Source organism: Cyanistes caeruleus, chromosome 26 (genome assembly GCF_971803275.1).
Source record: "Cyanistes caeruleus chromosome 26, bCyaCae1.hap1.1, whole genome shotgun sequence".
Taxonomy (NCBI): domain Eukaryota; kingdom Metazoa; phylum Chordata; class Aves; order Passeriformes; family Paridae; genus Cyanistes; species Cyanistes caeruleus.
Window position 1 is genome coordinate 5,675,521 of NC_141726.1, and position 19,738 is coordinate 5,695,258.

The 19,738-nt window shown below is 47.1% G+C and overlaps 2 long non-coding RNA genes and 1 pseudogene across 2 annotated transcripts; 2 read left to right on the forward strand and 1 right to left on the reverse strand.

Annotated features, from left to right (window-relative positions):
• Window positions 1-66: 66 nt before the first annotated feature.
• LOC111939087 (uncharacterized) lies at window positions 67-7,847 on the reverse strand. Its single transcript, XR_002869166.2, has 2 exons — window positions 5,126-7,847; window positions 67-3,446 (listed from the first exon to the last, which is right to left on the reverse strand). It is a non-coding gene; the product is annotated as an uncharacterized LOC111939087 (long non-coding RNA).
• Window positions 7,848-9,619: 1,772 nt separating this feature from the next.
• On the forward strand, window positions 9,620-11,479 carry LOC147649288 (uncharacterized; annotated as a pseudogene).
• A 96-nt stretch (window positions 11,480-11,575) lies between these two features.
• Window positions 11,576-19,033, forward strand: LOC111939086 (uncharacterized). Its single transcript, XR_015279309.1, has 5 exons — window positions 11,576-12,209; window positions 12,789-13,056; window positions 14,443-14,922; window positions 15,239-15,317; window positions 18,394-19,033. It is a non-coding gene; the product is annotated as an uncharacterized LOC111939086 (long non-coding RNA).
• Window positions 19,034-19,738: the final 705 nt, after the last annotated feature.

The following is a 19,738-nucleotide window of genomic DNA, read 5'->3' on the forward strand; positions in this document are numbered from 1 at the left end:
GTTCCACGGGATGTGGGGTGGATGCTGTGCTTTCATGGAATATTCAACAATTTAATCCCTCTTTCAAGGCAAAGAAAACATTTAAAATATTTCAAGATCTTCTTTCGGCAGTACGTGGGGGCTCTGAATAAAACCTTCACTCACGCCGGGGAAGCCGCAGGTCTGCTGCCACTCCATTCCTTGCCTCTGCTTATTAAAACATCAAGCTGTCTTAGTGGCTCAGCTCAGCCCAGGCGCTGCCTCCCTGCCTTTGTGTGCCACTGAACACCTGCCATTAATACTAATTCGACTCCGGAGGGAAACTCCCTTTCAGATATGCTTGTCTGAAAATAAATTGACATGTAAAAGGTCTCTTTTGTCGAAGTGCAGGGAAAGTGCCGGGGTGAGGCTCACAAAAGGAGCCGCTGACTTTAAATGATGTGGAGGGGGTGAGAAATGCGAGAGGTGGGGGGTGATGTTGTAGCTGGGCTGATGGGATCCGACTGGAGAAGAATCCCAGAGCTGCGACCTCTGCTTGGTGCTAGATTTGGAGATTATGGGTGGTTTTTGTCTAAACCCCTGCTTGTCTCAGGGTGAATGGAAAAAAGTCTTTTTGTTTCAGAAAAAATTATTACAAATATCTGCAACCAAAACTAAGAGCAGTAGTTGTGAACTCTTCAGTTTAAATGTATAATGAGCTCCTGGGTTCTGTTGTTTTTCCTGGGACAAAAGTTTGTCTCTCTTTCAATTAGGAAGCAGCAGAAGAATCCTTGGTTGGTGTTTGTTCTGTCCTACAGGCAGCAGTGTGGGCCAGCAGAAGGTCAATATTTTTATTTTTAATAGAAAGAATGATTTGCTTTCAGCTCCTCATACACCAGGGAGACCATGGCTCTCTACTATGAAAACATTTTTAAGTCGGTTCTTTGGGCCAAGCTTTGGAGAGAGTGACACTGCTTGAAATTTGTGTTGGTGCTGAAATGACACAGCCCCGTGGCTGGGAATGAAAACTGAAGTGTTGTGGACCTGACATTCAGCTGCTGCTCACTGGGATTCTGCTTCCTCTAGTGAAGAAATAATTCACTTCATAATGAAGATCAAGTCAGAATATGTTCAGGGCTTGAAATAAGAAAAAAAAAAGGAATTGTGGCAATTACAGAAACGTTCCAGATTCACTGGTGTCGCGCCTGGTTTATCAAACAAGCTCTCGGTGCTGCTGAGCTCCAATGCCATCTTCCTTTTAAACAGCAGATGGTGTTAGAAACCTGTAACAGGTGGAAGCTCTCCAGTTTTATGTGAGAGATCAGAAGTAGCAGCAATTTTTGTTTCCCACGGGGTAGTTCCTTCCCGAGCTGAACAGCAAGCTGGCCCTTTGCTTGGAGAGTTCTCACTGAGGGGAAAACTCCTGAATTACAGATATTCATATGCAAGAAAGTGATTCTGATTTCACTTATTCTGGGTAGAATAAAAGGAACCTTGTGATAGCCTCCATAACCCTCTGCTAGCAGCTCTAAAAGAGGGATGTAAAAGTGGGGGAAATGGGCTCTGTTTGCTGGTGTGCCTTAAAATCCGGCTCCAATCTGCCAGATCTGTTGGTTCCTTGTCTATAACAGCACTTCGCATGCTTAAAGTGTTTTATAAACATTTAATTACCGCAGCTTTTGACTCAAAGCCAGGAATCTCTCATTCATCTGCTGCTTGCGAGGGTTGTGAAAATGATATTCAAATCATAGAATTCCAGGAAGGGCTGAGTTCAAAGCCCAGCTAAAGCAACCTGCAGTGCTGGGATCCGTGAGCAGCGCTCGTCCGCAGGGCCGCGTTTCCAAAGGGAGCGACTCCAGCAGTGGAAATGGAACCGTGGCTCGGAATGCAGAGAGATCTGAGGGGCTCTCAGTACCCCAGGACACGGAGCAGCATTTTAATCATGTTAGGGAAACGAGATGCTAAATTCTGTCAGCTGGTGTGGTATGAACTTCTGAGGCAGGCGGGGAGTGCAGCTCTGTCTAGACCAGAGCCCTGTTTGATCCCCCAGCCGGGGCCTATTTGTTAAAAGTCGCTTTTTTCCCACCCACCAAACCACTTAGAATTTTAACGTCTGCTCCACCCCAACTTCCAGCTCTGTTTTTTAAAAGGGGAAGCCCCTAGGAGTCATGGGGTTTATGACACCAAGTGGAAGCAGCAACTAAAGATAAAGAACTTGAATGGGATTAATAATTTCTATCCGACCATCTGCCTCTTTCACCAGTTCCCTTTCCTGAAGAGCACATTGTACCTGCAGAACTGGGTGTGCAGGAATAGAAATCATTTACTTTCCATGAAAATTGTCCAGAGCAGATGTGGCTGCCCCGTCCTGGAGGTGCCCAAGGCCAGGCTGGACAGGGCTTGCAGCAGCCTGGGACAGTAGGAGGTGTCCCTGCTCATGACAGGGGTGGGACTGAGTGGGCTTTAAGGTCTCTTTCCTCCCAAACCCTTCTGGGATTCAATAAAAAAAAGAGCTGTTGGCTGGCTCTGTGTCTTTTGGTGGATCCACACAAACAATCACTGCTGGGCAGGGCAGGAAACCCAGAAAAGCTGTTCTTCTACAAGCTGACCCTGATCTCACTGGCTTGGAGTAAAACTATCAAGGAGAAAACCTGCATCTGCACCTGCTGACCCCTCCAACCTTCTGCCGTTCTGAAGGCAGACTGTGAGCCCCTTTAATAAGCTGCTGGCAATCAGCCCCTTTTTAATGAGGCAGATCCCCAGTTTCAAGGCCCTGGATCACTCAGTGCTCGCTTTCTGCTCTGTGAATTGCGAGCACACCACGAGCAGCCACTCTCAAAGTAATCCCAGAGTCCCTTTTCCTGCCCTGTTTAAAGACGGGGTAGGGAGTCCTGTGATGTTTCATTAAAGCTGGCTTTTCTCCTCATGGCAGAGCAGATTTAATCAGACCTGCCTCCTAGTTCCAGCTGCTGGGTTGGAGCGCTCTGATCTGTGCACTGGGTGCACGTCTAATTATGGAGGCAATTCCCATGGATACCAAGAAGAATTGCCTGTGCTGGCAAAAAATTATCCCAGCTGGGAAAATGGGGAAGGAGAATGTGTTGAAATATTCGGGAAGAGATCTCAAAAGTTTCTGGAAATGTAAATGAAAAACATTTCTGGTTTTTACACCACAATGTGCAAATCTTGATTATTTTAAAAACTAAAATAGGGTTGTTTTGTAAGAGATAATCCCAAATTGCTGTTCTGTCGTGCTGCTGAAGGATTCACCAGCACCACAAAACTGTATTCCCCCCATCCCCTCAGGAATGCTTTCCCACCTTCGCTCCCCACCTGTGCAGCAGCAGAGGTGCTTGGAGAAAATGTCCAACAGTTTGTTTCCATCAGGGCACACCCTGGGCGAGGCAGGGTGAGGGCTGGTAATTCTGGTTCCTTCTGCAGTGCCGGGTGGGACCTGGGTGAGTTCCTCCTCTTTATGCCTCATCCTTCTGAAATGCAGGAATTTAAATAACTTATTTCTGTATAAATTAGTGTTTGAAAGGTCTGTTAAAGACAAAAGAGCACTCCCTGGTAAAAGGAGAGGGGGAAATACCTGGGCAAGCACTGCTCAGATGTGAAAAATTAAACAAATATGATTTTAAATTATTTTGTAATTGTTCAGCTGCAAGGCCTCATGTTCAAACTGCATGGGAAAAACCAGATTTCTTAATTTAACTACACAAATTCAAACGTCTTTTTGAGGGTGATTTTTTTTTTTCCTTCGGGTTTGTTTGGAGATTTTTAGGAACATTCTAATCAACTCCACAATGGTTGTAACTTGTATTTATTTCTCTAATTTCTCTCCAGCAAAGGCTGAGACACTTTCCATGATGTTGCTGGCTAATGTAAACACACAGAATAAGGAAAGCTGTGGTCCTATTAGGGTGTATTTCCATGTCTTTCTCATCCAGGGCACCTGCTCCCCTTTCCCTCCCCTCCTCCCAGTCTTCCCAGCTGTCTGTCTGTCTCATTTATGTCAATTAGAGATTCAATGCTGCCTGATTTAATTGGCCTGACTTTCTCCTCTAACAGAAACCCGAGCACAGGCCGGGCAGGCAGCAGCTCCTCCACTCTGTGCTGGGGCTGGAGCCGGGAGGGCCGGGGCTTGTTTGCAGCACAGAGCACAATAACCTGTTTGTTACCCTCGCCAGGGAGAGCTTGGTGACCTCCTAACAGGGATGGGACCCAGGCAATGATGTAATTAGAAAGCTTGGGGGGATTTCAGAGCGCTCCAGGAATTTGTGTGACCAGTCCCTCACTGTGGGTTGGCTTTTAGGGGAGAGCTGGAGATCTATGGAATTGTCTGAGGCCAGGTTGGAGCAATCTGAGAGAGTGGAAGGTGCCTCTGCCCATGGCAGGGAGCAGAAAGAGATGAGCTTTAGTTCCTTCCAAGCCAAACTAGCCTTTCTATGATTCTATGGTTTGCTGTGTTGGCTCCCACCAGGAGGTGACTCTGTGTGCCCTGAGGTCAGAGAGTGACAAAACTTCCCTGGCTGTGGTCACACAGGGCTCATCCACGTTAAGCTTGGGCTTAACCACGAGTGAAGCTGACCAAAACCCAGCTTTTTACAGAGTTTATGTGAGGGCCTGACCCCGTGCCCCTCTGGGCAGCAAACCTGGAAGCAAACCAGCCCTGACAAAACCTTTGCCACCCCTCCACTCCCCCTCCCACAGCCCAATCCCAGGAAGCAGTTCTGACCTACTTCTCCTCCCCGGCTCCTCGCTCACGTCTCCCTCACAAATTACACAGCCGTCCCTCCCTCCCGACAGAAACGCGACTTTCCCGAGGAGCTGGCCCGCGGAGGCGTCAATATTGAACAGCAACAGTACCATCTAGTGACTTGGGCTTCCCCGGGAGCATCACTTAGCCGGGAGTCAATTAGGGAGGCCAAGAAGGTCCCAGATTTGCAAACAAGATCCCACCTCTCGTTTCATTTGGATTAAGGAAACAAATCTTGCTGATGTTGCAAGAGCCTCGGGATTTTTTATCAGAGAGCTGTGTGATGCTTCCTCGGGAGCCGGTCCCGTTTCCAGGCTCCTGACTCCCCGCTGAACCCGGCCCTGCCCCACGCTCCCTCTGCTGGCAACCAGCTCCTGGATTTCACACGTTCCTCGCACACCCACTCACCCGCACAGCACCAAATCCCGGCAAAGACAGCAGAGGAAACTGAGGGCTGTGCTGAGTTCCCACTCTCCATAAATGTGCACGTTCTCGCTCTGACGAGCCACTAGTGAAATCCTGAACTGGATGCGTGAAATAAATAGATACAATTCAATTTAATCAATCAAAACCAGGCCCAAACCCGAGCATAAAGGGCCTGCTCTGCGCAGATCTGAAATTACACACTCGGCAGCTGAAGGGAGGAAATCAAATTAGAGCATTTCTTCCCCCATCAAAGGACATTAGTCCCGATCCAGGTCCATTACGCTCACGGTGTGCAGAGTTTTCCCTGTCAGCATTCCGGCTGACCGAGGCACGGTGTGGCGGTACCGGGGTAGTGATGGAGTGTTGTGTGTTTGAGGTGACAACTTTTCCCAGCTGTTCTGCAGCACACATGTCCACGTCACCTCCTTCCCAGTGAACACAGACAATTGTCAGATGTGCAAAATGCACTGAACGGGGGAGAGGTGACACAAAGCCACACGGCAGAACCTCAGAGCTCAAACACACTGTGAAATGCCACCGGTATGGCAGGAGAAATTGCTTTGTGGGCTAATCAAACACATCCCCTCCTTGCTGCCAAGAGTGCAGCCCTGCCCTGAGTCCACTCAGCCTTGCTCGTGGGCTGATGAGTGCCTGACGATTTTCTGGTCTCAAATTAAACAGAAAACTAAATTAGCAAATTAATTGTTTGCCGTGTTTTTCCTTAGTCCCCATCAGCTGCCTCAGGTCCTGCAGCCAATCCAGAGCCCCTCTCCGCAGTTCCCAGTAGAAGGTGGAGCCCTGCACTGGGTCCTGCTATCTACCAAGTGTCAGTCATGTTAATTTTAAATTACTTTTGTACAGCTTGGTGTCAAAACGATTAAAGCATGAAAAGAAAAACTGAACTAGAGGGAGGAAAGGGGGGGGAGAGAGAGAATGAATAATTTACCTTGCATTACAGCAAGGACACTTGGATTTCCTTAATTCTTCAACTCTGAGAAGCCTGAAACTTCTATTTCTTCAGCTGTCCCCTACTTGTTACAGTACCCAAGGAGGTGCTCTGGATCACAGACCACCTGAACCACAGAGTAGTTGGGGTGGGAAGGGACCTTAAAGCTCATCCCATCCCACCCCTGCCATGGCAGGGACACCTCCCACTGTCCCACACTGCTCCAAGCCCCATCCAGCCTGGCCTTGGACACTGCCGATGATCCAGGGCAGCCCCAGCTGCTCTGGGCACCCTGTGCCAGGGCCTCACCACCTTCTGAGTAAAGAATTTCTTCCTAATGAGGATCCTCCGAGGATCTGGGATCTACTTATCACCTCCTTCAAGGTCTACAGAGAGGTGATAACTGCTTGCAGCACAATGCCGGGATTTCATCTGCTTCTTTCCAGGAAAGGCTTTTTTCCACACTGAACTCCCCGGTTGCTGCAATCACTGACACGGACAAACCCACCCACCCACGTACAGACCTTTTCTCCCCTTCCCAGTGCTCCGCTCCCAACTGGGTTTACTCCATGACTCGCACGTACTGTGCTAGATAATTACATACTCAGAAAATACAGAAATGCCTAATCAGATACAGCCTTAAATGCGCAAGAATTAGGGTTGTAGGATTGCGGCGTAGCATCCCTGGAGCTCTCTGCATCTGGCTCACACAACCAGCCCACGTGCACTGTGAAAATGTTGGGTTTGGGGCACAGACTGCTTTTATCCCCCTTATTAACTCCATCCATAAATTCTTTGTCTTGCCAGCTACTGAATGGTGTCATCAGTGGTCTTTGAAATACCATTCTAAATCTGTTGAGGCCAGGAGAACAGCAAAAAGATTTGTAAGAGGGCAACTCGACCGCACCAGAAAATGTGAATCAAATTTAGCCACTTCTGTTGATGTTTATGCTGTACCTGGCTTATGCATCAATGCATTTTCCACGCATTACAAAGGGTGTAAATATTGGGAATTATTGTGTCACGAGGGATGTGCACTGGAGTGCTTTGGTAGATGATCAGTCACAGGGCAGCAGAGCTGTTTGGGCAATGAAAGAGGCTCAAGCCCCCAGAGTAATGTATCCTGCAGGATGTGTGTGGGCTTGAACTGATTTGTCAAAAGCAAAGCAAACAATTTTACTAATGGGTGTTTGATGAAAAACGAGCATGATGCCTTGGAATTTTCTGTCTGTCTTGTACTTTCTCCCCATGGAGCAGAGACACCTCTGTGTTCTACCTGCATTTTACTCCTTTGGCCTTAGGACTAACTCAGCCTTGCCAGATGCCAGACAGGTCATGTGGAGGGCTGAGGAGCGTGTTTGAAACATCCTCCTCCTCCTCCTCCAAAAGCACCTGCCTGACTCCTCCAGCGTGTTTGCTTTGGCTGGATAATCTCCCAGGAATCTCCACCTCACTACGTGGGAGCTGTGACTGGGCAGCAGCGTTGCTGTTGAGCACAGAGGCACAGGAGCGTTTCTGTCCTTAACAGATTAAAGGGATTTCCTTCACATGACAACGTTTCCTCAGCCTCTGATTCACAAACACCCCGTTTAAATGATTTTTTTTTCCCTTTCCCATTTGGGAAGCTGCCGTAAACTTCCCTCATCCTCCACCAGAGACCTGGCAGAAGGCTGGGAAGCTGAAAAGCAGAGTCTCCTGCAGTGCCTTTCAGTGATGTTCCAGTGATATCACTTCAGATGCAGCGAGTCCCAGGCACCCTGGGCCCAGCTTTCCCTGGTTAAAATGTGCTCAGCTTTATAAAACTAACACCTTTTTTACTGGATTCTGCTAGTCTGGATTCAGCTTAGGATTGAGTTACTTGAATAACTTAAAAATGATGAAATGTTGTCAGCCAGAACATTAAAAATACATGTGTAAATACTGCCCTGGATCTGGTAATCACTTAAAAGTTAATCACTTAAAGCAAGCAGGGCTGCCCTTGCACCTGGCACTGGGGAGCCAACAACGCTGGGAAGCTGGACAGGGATTTCTATTGGATCTGTTACCAAAAAATCACTCCCAACTGCAAAATCTTTATGTACCAGTCATTAAATGGTTTGCCAGGCAGGCAATTAACATCATTAATTGAACAAAATTTATCCAGAATAATTAATTTGGACTTAATTGCAGGACCCAAGATTTCTCAAGGTGCATCTTAACCTTTCACAGCCACTCTGAGGATCCTGGTATTGGGCAGGTTGTCCCTCACAGGTCTTGGGAATCTGGAAACAATCCATCTCAGCCCAAATTTCTTGAAGGAGTTGTTTTAATTTACTCCAGAGAAAGCTGCCTGTGTGTAAAGTCACTGATCTGCTGATGAGTAATCGGAGAGCTTTTGTGTTTTAATATTTTGATGTTTCAGGGAAGCAATGTGAGGCTGACAGAATAAATCCAAGTATTTACAAGCTGTTCTGCACTGACTGGGGTGCAAAGAGCAAAGGAATAAAAGTACAACAAAGAGCACACAACTAGAAGATATTAACACAGCTCACCTTTAACTGAGTGGTGCAGGAGGAGTCTAAAGCCAAGAGATGACGCCTGGTCCAAGAGCTGGAGGCTGCCCTTTCCAGTAGACCCTGAACTACGGAATTTAGAGCTAAAACCCAAGGACACGAGATCCTCCCCCCTCAATTTACATTTGGGGTTTAGGCTTGTAAATGAAGCCATGTAGGGATTTAGGAATGGTGTTAAGGAAATGGAAGCGTAGGAAAGGTGCTGGGCATCTAGAATCAGGAAATTTCTATGGAAATGCTTGGCTGCTAACAGGATTTACGGGTATCTCATTGCTCTAATGGATCTTTCTCTTCCACGTAATTTCATTACATGTTGCCTGCCTTTCCTGTGTAGTCCCAGCATCCCTGAAACTTGTGGATTCAGTGGAGGAAGGGGCTTTTGGCATCAAAGAGTTGCATTGTATCACCAGAGAGGATCAACAGCTCAACATTTAAAGGGTGGCAAACTGGGAACCAGCAGAGCTGGAGAGCGGAGCTGGTAGAAAGCACCAACCTGGAGAAGGCAGAGGAAGTGAGAGGCCTTTAACTGCAGGGCAGGATCACCCCAGCCCATATCTAATGAACCACACGGTATTTACTGCCTGTGTTTGTGTATCACAGGCATTTATCAGCATATTCGCTCTACCCTCCTGTTTTTTCCACTTTTTTTTTTCCTGTGGCTTGCATGTGTTAGCTATTTGTACTGTTGTGTCATTAAATAATTCAAGTTCTAAAGTGCAGACCCCAAAACCCTCTCGGCTTGGGGACATCCTTCAGCTTAGTCTGATGGGAAGGAGTTTTACCTTCTACTGAAGTTGTTTGCAAGTAATGTAAACAGGAGCACATCCACACGTGGGAAAATGGGTAACTCAGTGCATCCAGAGCCAGGAAAGGTTGGGCTCGATGATCTCAGAGTTCTTTTCCAACACAACTGATTCTGCGGAAGCACCACAGGTGTGCAAACTGGCCCGGATTCGTCCTTTTTTTTTCACTCCGGCAATGTCAGCCCTTCCTCGGCCTCGGAGGCGGCCGGGCTCCCCCGCAGCCTCGGCAGGCAGAGGGCAGCAAAGGAGCCTTTTCACGTTTTTTCTTTTCTTTTTTTTTTTTTTTTTCCTCTCTCTCTCTCTTTTTTTTTTTTTTTTTTTTTTTTTTTGTTCTCAGCCCGTTGCAGTCGGAGCTTTCCAGCCCGATTGTGCTAAAACGCTTCTGTACCAGCGTTTTGCATTTACCAGCCCGGCCTCCCCTCCCCCGCTCCGCCTCAGCCCGCTCCCAAGCCCCCCGAATCCAGGGATCGCCCCCATCCCGAGGAACTCGGGGGGAAAGGGGCTCTTTTTGGGGGGTTCTCTCCCCCCACCCCGCTGCGTCCCCCTGCTCCCCACCCCTCAGTTTTGGGGGTAGAGGGGCGCTGTTGGCTTGTGAGGCAAAAAATGGGGGCCTGCTCTTCCAGATTCAGTGTTGTGAGGGAAAAAATGGGGGTCTGCTCTTCCAGACCCCGTGTTGTGAGGAGAAAGGGGGAGTCTGCTCTTCCAGACTGTGTTCTGAGGGAAAAAATGGGTCTGCTCTTCCAGACCCCGAGTTGTGAGGGGAAAAAATGGGGGTCTGCTCTTCCAGACCCCGTGTTGTGAGGAGAAAGGGGGAGTCTGCTCTTCCAGACTGTGTTCTGAGGGAAAAAATGGGTCTGCTCTTCCAGACCCCGAGTTGTGAGGGGAAAAAATGGGGGTCTGCTCTTCCAGACCCCGTGTTGTGAGGAGAAAGGGGGAGTCTGCTCTTCCACACTTCGGGCTGTGAGGAGAAAGGGGGAGTCTGCTCTTCCAGACTGTGTTCTGAGGGAAAAAATGGATCTGCTCTTCCAGACCCCGAGTTGTGAGGGGAAAAAATGGGGGTCTGCTCTTCCACACCTCGGGCTGTGAGGGGAAAGGGGGAGTCTGCTCTTCCAGACCCCAGATTGTGAGGGGAAAAAATGGGGGTCTGCTCTTTCACACCTCGGGCTGTGAAGGGAAAGGGGGAGTCTGCTCTTCCAGACCCCAGATTGTGAGGGGAAAAAATGGGGGTCTGCTCTTCCACACCTCGGGCTGTGAGGGGAAAGGGGGAGTCTGCTCTTCCAGACCCCAGATTGTGAGGGGAAAAAATGGGGGTCTGCTCTTCCAGACCCCAGATTGTGAGGGGAAAAAATGGGGGTCTGCTCTTCCACACCTCGGGCTGTGAGGGGAAAGGGGGAGTCTGTTCTTCCAGACCCCAGATTGTGAGGGGAAAAAATGGGGGTCTGCTCTTCCAGACCCCAGGTTGCGAGGGGAAAAGAGGAGTCTGCCTTTTCACCCTCCGGATTGTGAGGGGAAAAGGGGTCCAGCTCCCACCACTCCGCACGGGCAATTTATCCCCTACTTCCTCCTGCTCCATCGGTACAGGAAGAGAGGGTGAGGGTCGGTCTGAGGGGTGTCAGCGGGCTCGGGGGGCGTCCGGGCACGGGGAGGGGGCTGTGCCCTGCCCCCCCCCCCCCCATTCCCGGCCTGGGACTCTTTCGCTCCCGCCCCCCCTCGCTCCTAAGCGGGAGTTTCCAGGAAGCGCTGAGGAGAGCCGCAGCACCACACAGCCTCTCGCTGAAGCCCGCTCCTTCCGCCGAGGCCGTGGCAGGAACGCCAAGTAGTCCTAACCGCCTCCTCTCCCTCACTTGGCAAAAGGCTCCGTCCCGCGGTCTCTTAGCCGGGACACCGTTACAGGAACAGGCTGGGAGAAGCGTTTCCCTTCCCGCATCCTCCCCGCAGCTTCAGGCGGGATAATCGGGATGAAGCGATGGGGGTGGGGGAGGTGAAAAAGCCCCAGCGCCGGCTGCGGCGGAGGAATCCGGAGGCGCGGAGGAGTGAGGAGGCACGGGGAGCGGGGGGTGAGCGGGAAAACGCGGCGCGGAGCCGGGAACAGCGCCCCCCTCCCCCTGCGGCGGGGGTGGGAACAGCTGCTGAGGGGGGCGGCGTGAGGGGCTCGCTGAGGGGGGACGGGACCCCCGCGCCAAAGTTTGGGCAAACTTTCCCCTGTGTCGAGGCCGGGGTCGCGCCTCAGCCACGCGCTCCCGCTGCGGGCAGGGAGCGCCCTCAGAGCGGCTGCGGGGCCGCCTGTGCCCCCCTTCCTTCTGTCAGCGCACCTGGGCTCTCCCTCCCTCGCTCCCTCCCTGCCCGCGGCCGCGGAGCCTCGCTCCCTGCGCCCCACAGATAAGGCCGGGGCTCGCCCCACCCCGCGGGGCACCCCGGGCTCGCCGTGCTGGATAAGCGGAGCCGCCACGTTGAGGGAAGTTTGCCCCGTGTTCCCCCCCCTCCGCCATCCCCAGCTCGCCCGCGGGTGTTGTGACTTCGCACAGGACCCCACAAATCCCAGCGCACGCCGCCGGCAGCCCTGCGGGGAGCTGCGATCCCGGCCATGCCCCCCTGGCCTGCCCTTATCCCGGTGACACTCGTGTCCTCCTATTAACCCTGTGGAGAGGGGACAAAAGCTAAACTGTGATCCTGCGCTGTTTCCCCCCCATCCCGCTGCCGGCTCCATGAGCTTCACATCCTCCTGCTAAGGCTGAAAGGAACAAGAACAAGAGCTGCTGATGGTTGTAAGGCCTCGCTCGGTTCTCCCCACCCCCTCCGCCAGCACCATCCCCCACTGCAGCTCCCATGGACTCGTATCCCTCCCATTAACGCTGGAAGGGGAGGACAGGAGCTCTGATGGGTTTTTCTCAGGCTTTACTCTGTTTTCTCCCCCCACACACCGACCAGCACCAGCTCCACAGCCCTGCAGAAGTGCAATGCTGGCTCTGCTACCACATCCATGAATGCCCCTTCCCTCTGAGCTCCAAGGAAAAGGGAAAAAAAACCACCCTGATTCCCCACGTTTTGCTTATTCATTATAAGCGGTTGGCAGTGTGCTGTTAAAAACGTGCGATCTCTTGTTTCAGAAGCATCTGTGCTTTAAGAATAAGGTTTTGTCTTCTTGAATGTGGCTCTTCATAATAATCTCTTGAAGTGCTCCATTTTTGTCCTTAAAGTTCTATTTTATTACCTCTTCTGGATCAACGAAGGTCGGTTTAACCCTTTAGAGATGAAAATCAGCAGCCACTTTAGGAAAACGTTGCCCTTCTCTTTATTAATTCATGGTTACAATAATATTTTATGGAGGATTTTTTTTTCCCCAGCCTAGTCCTGCTGCATGCTGAAGGAAGTGTGTGCTTCAGCCCTGATTAAAGTCATGTATGAGTTAATGAGAAGCTTGCAGAGTATGTGAAGCAAGAGAAAATCTTTAACCAGCTCTGCTGTTCCTTCTACATACCATAAACTTGCACGCTGTAACCAGAAGGTGGATTGAATATGTGTGAAATGCTGCAGTAGGAGACTCTTAAATCGCATCACAGGTGGATGCTCACTCAATTAATATGTTATCATTTCAGAATACCTTGAAGTTAGGTGGGTTTCTTGAATTTTTTTTAAAGTATTTTGAGACTTCCCATTTCTACATACATAGAAATGGATGAAGGATGCTATAAGCTCACAAAGTATTGTTTTGTGGGTGGATTTTTAAATGTTGAGCAGTCTGTGTTCCTCTGTTCTCACTGCTTCCCGGGTTAATGGATTGATAATGCAGGAGGGGACTCTGAGGTGCTGGAGGAACCAGCAGTGGTGTCAACATTCCAGTTGTGGGACTTCTAATTTAAGAAATGTATTGTCATAAGGAATAAGATCAAGGCTGAATCCTGCTTGCATTTAGGTCCAAATACAAAATGCGCTTTGGAAGGAGTCCCCAGGGAGCACTGAGAGTAATTAAGTAAAAATAAAACCTTTCACTTCAGGCCCCCCTTCCCCTTTTAACATAGACAAGTCAGTGCAATGCTGGTTTCATTCCACCATTTTCATTATGTGTCCTGATATTTCTTAATTTTGTATTGCAGCTGAAATACTCGGGTGACTTATAATTTCAGTGATTTGGGGGTATTTCTAGACCATACTTTTAAAGAAGTCATCTCGCTGTGTCCCAGAAGGAGCCATTGAGCAGTCGTTCTCATAAACAGCACTGAACTTCTTACAGCCTTGCCTTTCCAAATACCTTTTTTTCCCCCTGTAATTTTCATCCTTAACTGTTGAATTCCCTTTTCTTTACATTAAGTAAATATTTATTAGTACCACTTGGATTTTTTTCATCTTTTTAGAAGAACAGAGCGTTGTCACTGAGACAATCCTTTCGTATTGAGGAGGTGACATAAAAAAGGAGTGAAGGAGAGTTGTCTTGTGCTGGGAAATGCCATTTTTGGAAAACAATACTATAGGAAATGGAAATGAAAAATACATTTTATGCTGGTGGGAACTTGTAATGAGGCTAAGAGAGGATTTGGTGTCTCAGAAAAGCAATGATTACAAGGGGAAAAGCGGGACTTTATCATCCATTTGTAGAAGTTCTCGGGCTGAATATCCTTTTGGGGAGCTGAAATTTGGCTCAAGTCTGTTTATGAACATCTGTTGAATGGAATTTTAAAAAGGCACAGTTTATAATCTTAGTTTCTGCTGGCTGTTTAAGATGATAAAATAAAGCAAAATCAATGTATCTGCAAGTACATTTTGGGGTTTGTTTTGTTAATGATGAGCTGCATGAGTGTTCAGTAGTCTCTACTGCCAGTTATTGGGCTCTATATGTGTTCCCATAGATTTCTCTATAACATATAAAATATTGCCTCTACCCCTTTCTGTAGCTGTCTAATTCCATTTGAACACTCCTAGAAAGCATTCAAGCTTTTGCAGGGTGTTTTGTTGTGCCAGGAGGCTCTTGCATTTTGGCAATGTGTGTGACATTTCTTGCAGCAGGAGCACAGCGCTGTGTTTGGAGGGCGATGCTGAGAGCTGTTGGGTATTCCCAGAACTGTGGCCGTTTGCTTCGATTCACATCCTGCCCACCTGTCCTCTGCCTGGGCTGTAAATGCAACCACTTTGTGTCCCCTGGCTCTGGATAGCACCACTTCAGCTTCTATTTCTGCAGCATTTGTGACCTCCTCTTATTCAGGGAGGACTTCACTGTAATTTTCCCTCCTATTATTTTGCCTCTTTTCACAGCCTGATGTTTTTTTGCTGTTGTTTTCTATTCCAAGCGAGGATGCTGTGAGTGCTTCAGCTCAAAATTTAGGTCATCTCCAATAGAGGAAGGGAGACCTAAAAAGTAAAAATAAGATTTCAATGTGCCTTTAAAAGTGACAACTCTTTGGGAAAAAAATGTACAAGCTCACCTGTATTTTGTGGCAGGACAGAAATAGAAGGGGCCTTTCCTGATTCCAGAATGAAAGCTAAGTGAGTCTCTCTTTGTGAGTGTGGTTTCTTTTCCATGTGCTTTCCTGGTCTTTCATTTTCACACCTGATTTGAGCTTTAATCACTCAAATTATTCATAGACTTGCCCTGGAAAAAGAAGAGAGTGACCTCTTCCCATCTGGAGTAGATGGATTCATCACCAAGAATTGTAAATGGATGACTTAATATTGGGGTTTGCACTTAAAATTTTTAATTCTGTGGTTTCATTGCCTTTCAGGAATTCTGCATGTTGTCTTTTCTGAACTGGTATGTTGGAGTTGTACCACAGAGATTTATTTCTTGCCATTTATCTCTTAGCATTGGGCTCCTGTCTACAAAGAGCTGATGATCCCCTGAGCTGCTCATCTGCCAAAGCACCTTGCCCAGGACCAGGCCTGTGAGTTATTTTTTTTGTCTGTAATTATATCCAGTGCCTTCCATGACAAGGAACCTCAAGACAATATATGAAATCAACAGCCACGAAAGCACTGCCCGCTGCAAGTTATGTGATTACAGTTTAGCTGTCCCTCAGCCTGAGGGTGCCTGAGGGGACACACAGCCAACTGCTCCTCAGTTCCTGTGGGTGGCTGGAGTCAGCCACTGGAATTGATAGATATCTGTTGCTCTTTCTTTCCTGTTACTTTAGTGGCTTAATTTAAATTAATAAGGAACTTGTGAATCTGTTTTGTTTGGTTTCTGCTCTTCCTAGCAGCTCTCTGCAGTTTTATATGTATTAAAAGTGCTAAGCTTCCTCTGGCCTAGATGTACAATAAATACCTTAGTCAATGCAGTTAAGTCCAGTTTCCTCTATTCACTCAGAAGAGATTTGTTCCTTATCTGAATTGTTCCTCCATTCAGAAGGAGAGAAGCCTTGCGCAGCCAGAGCTCACCTCATAAATCACCCAGACAAATGGAGCTTGGGGCAGAAGAAGATACAAAATGGGAATAGTTGTGATTTAGGTTTGTGGAGTTCTGCTGTGGGAATGTGCTTACCAACTGTTTGAAATACAAATGTTTAGAATGGTCACCATTTTCCAGCTATTCCTTCAGCTGAATTTGCAGTTATCAGCTGGGCCCTGCTCCTCAAGGGTGCCTCCCTGCACCCTTAAACATCTTCTAATATTTGGTGGCTTCTCTTTAACAGTATTGGTCTTGTATTGATAATTTTTTTATCAGGTTAGAAAGAGCTGCTTGGTCTTCACCAGGCCCTGCTCTGATGCACAGATATGGCACATTCTACTCACTGATTTCTTTGGCTCTGTCATGGCAGAGGTGCTCCCAGCAAGCAATCAGTGCAGCCACAGCAGCTCAGAGACCTGGACTGTGGGCCCTGGAGCAAGCCATGATAACACACAGCTTACATCCCCTCCCAACCCCTGTCACCCTGTTTCTGCTGCTCACAACTCTTCTGATGACACCAAGCTTCTCTTTGCTTGGTCTCCTGCCTAACTTAAACAATTCATCTCATTTGTGTTCAATATAAGGTTATTTTCTACTGTTGGCTCCTTCATAATGTCTTCATTGCTTACAGTTCTGAAGAGTTGGTATCTTTTCTATTCCAAGAATATTTGATAAATACATTTGTTGGCACCTGTCCTTGTTTCCCTCCACTCCTCATATTCACTCTAAGGACCCTTCACAACAATCTCACCTCCCTCAGTAATAAGGGGTCCCTCTACCAGATTAGAGCTTCCTGTTGGTGTTGTGTCATTTCTGAGCAAGAAAAGGCTGATACCTTTGAGCTCAGTGGTTGCTTCATCTCCTCAGCTCTCCCAGGGGTCTTGCAGGCGCTTTCAGTTCTGCCTCACGTCTTTGATTTGGTGAGGTTCCCTGCTATTTACATTTCTTCACATATATCCTCTTCATACCATCTGCTACCTTATGTTTTGCTCATCTCTGAAATGTAGTGACCATATTTCATGCAATGTTGTTCTACATGATTTTCTTAAAATTTAATTAAAAGGTTCTGAAAGAACAAAGCAAATTAGAATTCACCCATGTTGTGCAGACACTTTAAGTGAATGGGAAGCATCTCAATAAAGACCTTCAAATGCCTTGAATGAATTTGTAACCAAAATTCTGTGCAGTGTTTATCCAAAGGGTCTATTATTGGATTAATTAGGAGTTTGATTACTGACAAAAGTTAGGGTTGTTATTAAAGAACAGCATCTTCTCTAGAAACTCTTTCTTTGGAATTCAGCAGTTCTCCTGAGTAGTATTTACTTTGGAGTGAGTGTGTGGCTGTGCCTTGTTAGATAAAAGCTGTAGCACTAAAACTGTTTTACTGAACTTAGCTCCTGACCTGCCTTCTGAGGCCACAGCTACAAAGGGATGATACATCAATCTAGTTTGTTTGATCTAATTACAGCTGTTTAACCATCCTGAGCATAAGTGCACTCACCCCACTTTGTTATGCTGATTTCAGGTATTTTCACTGTTAATCGGGTGCACAGTGCTTGGTTCTTTCTTCTATTAATTTACCTCTCAAGATATTCTGGGCAGTTATCCCACAGAGAGGTGTTCTGCTACTCAGCTGTATGTTATTTTTCACAATGTGTTGACAGGGAATTCTCAGGAATTTGGGGATTCTGTGGGTCAACCTGACAAATGACTACTCCTTTTCTCCTGACATCCATTGGTTTTTTCCCTGTGCAATTTCTTTTCTGAAAGGCTGCAAGGTTCATGAAGAAGAAAGCGATAAATCCATTAAAACATCCCTTAACATGCAGAAGCCCATTGCCACCTGTGGAAGAGCAGATTTCTGATTATTTCTAACTGAAAACTCTGGGGTTTATGTCAAGAATATTGTCATGGGATTTTCTTTTCATGTATATATATTATTTGTGTTTGGCTTAAGAAATTACCTGGAGTTTTTTGCATGTACGGTCTGTGGATCAAACAAGGGTTGTGGAGCTTTGGGGAATAAACATGGTCTATCTCCTCTTCTGTTTCCAGTGCCCACAAACTTTGGATTACTGACCTGTCCTCTAACAAAACGGACTACTGGTATTTTGTCCCCTCTCAATTCTACCATGAGCTCTCTCCTTTTTATTTTCTCTTCTTTTTTTTTTTTTTTTCCCAATTGATTAAGCAAATCCAGCATTCCAGTTTATTCTGGAGGGTTAGATTTCCTCAGCCTCCCAGCATTCTTGTTGCTCTCTTTGTGCTCTTTCCAGTTGCTTTGCATCTGCTTTTATTTTCTAACATGAAACCTGAAAAAGGACAGAATATTCCAGCTGAGAATATTCCAGCCAAAATTAAAGGAAGGCATTTGAATAAACACCAACAGATACTGTTCTGGGGCTCTCATTTGGTCCAAAACGTTGATGATGGGAAGATACCATTCATGGCTGTGAGGTGTCCTCTGGTGAGAACACAGAGAAAAACAAAAAGGTAGCAAAAAAAAGAAGGAAAACACCCAACCAAAGATGGGTGCTTTTTGGCTCCATGTTTGTGTGTGTTATTGTTTACAGGAAGGGGAAGAAGTGGCAGATCCAAGGAAACTTGGAACAGAGGGATGGAAAGAATCTGCAGAGGGCAGGCACCTAGGACAGAAGATGCCAGAAGGGCAGCCCTGGTTTGTTGCTGTTTTGCTGAAGCAGGTACGGGAGAGGGGAAGAGATGTGAGAAGAAAGAAATGGGTGATATGTGTTCCTGCCGGTTCCTTATGATGGAAGCAGAAAGATTGCAGGAAAACCAGACCTATGGTGTGAGCCTTTATAGTCTTCTGAGAGGTGCAGTCCTCTGGGATCTTGGAAGCTTTTCCCTTGGAAATCTGTCTCTTTGAAGAGTTCCCTGCAGAGCAGAGGAGCCTCCCTGCCGAGGTGACAGTGTGTGCAGGCTTGGCCACACAAGGATCAGTGCTGAGTCCTCCAAGCACTGTCTGACACAGGGAATGTGCTGAGCTGGTGTGTGCTCCAGGCCCACATTAATTCACCCTCTGTTCCGTGGTTCTTCACGCTCCTGTGACCCGGATGAATTTACCAGGGAGCTGAGCAGGGTGTTCAGTTTTCCTGTCTGCAGTTCTTACACTTCTGCCCACCCTAATCCAGTTCTTTGCACCATGATGCAAACTCTAATTATAAATAAAATCATAGAACCTGCCTTCTCAAACTCTTGTCTCATTCAGAGTTTTCTTTTATCCTTGTTATTTGATGTTTGCTTCCATATTTTATTTATTGCATATAATTCAAGTGCTGCAGTAAATACAGAATTACTAATTGTAATGGATTTTTGGTACACTTATCACTACAGTGTCTGAATACTTTTTAACCACCATAAATGCACTTTCATAATACTACAGAGATTTTCTTCTCATTTCACTGATTAAAAAAAACTGTCAAAGTTCTCCACTGGGTCTGTGTTCCCCAGAGAAAAGGATTCTTTAAAATCTAGTTTTTCTAATAAGACATCCTATTTTAGCAATAGTTTTAATTGTATCAGGCCTTTAGATATGTATTTGTTGCCAACATAACCTTTGAGTTCAAATACTGTCTTCAAGCCATAGTCTGTGTATACAAACTCACCCTCTCACCCCTCTCTTCGTTGAGGTTTGCTGAAAGGAAGCTCCACTCTTCTCTCCTGACAGATTCCTTGCTCTTGTAGCCAGCTCAGGGAGCTTTCTCGGTGATTATTCCAGTTTTCATGTGTCATTCTTGAACAGAAACTGTACCCAAAATTCTGTAAGAGAGCTGTTGCCATAACATCTGGATGTGCCTTACCTGCTCTTTAGATCCCATTTGTCATTTTCATTTCTGTGACTAAATAACACTTCTGAGTCTTCATCCTTCCCTGCTAACTGTGGTGAATTCCCAGTTT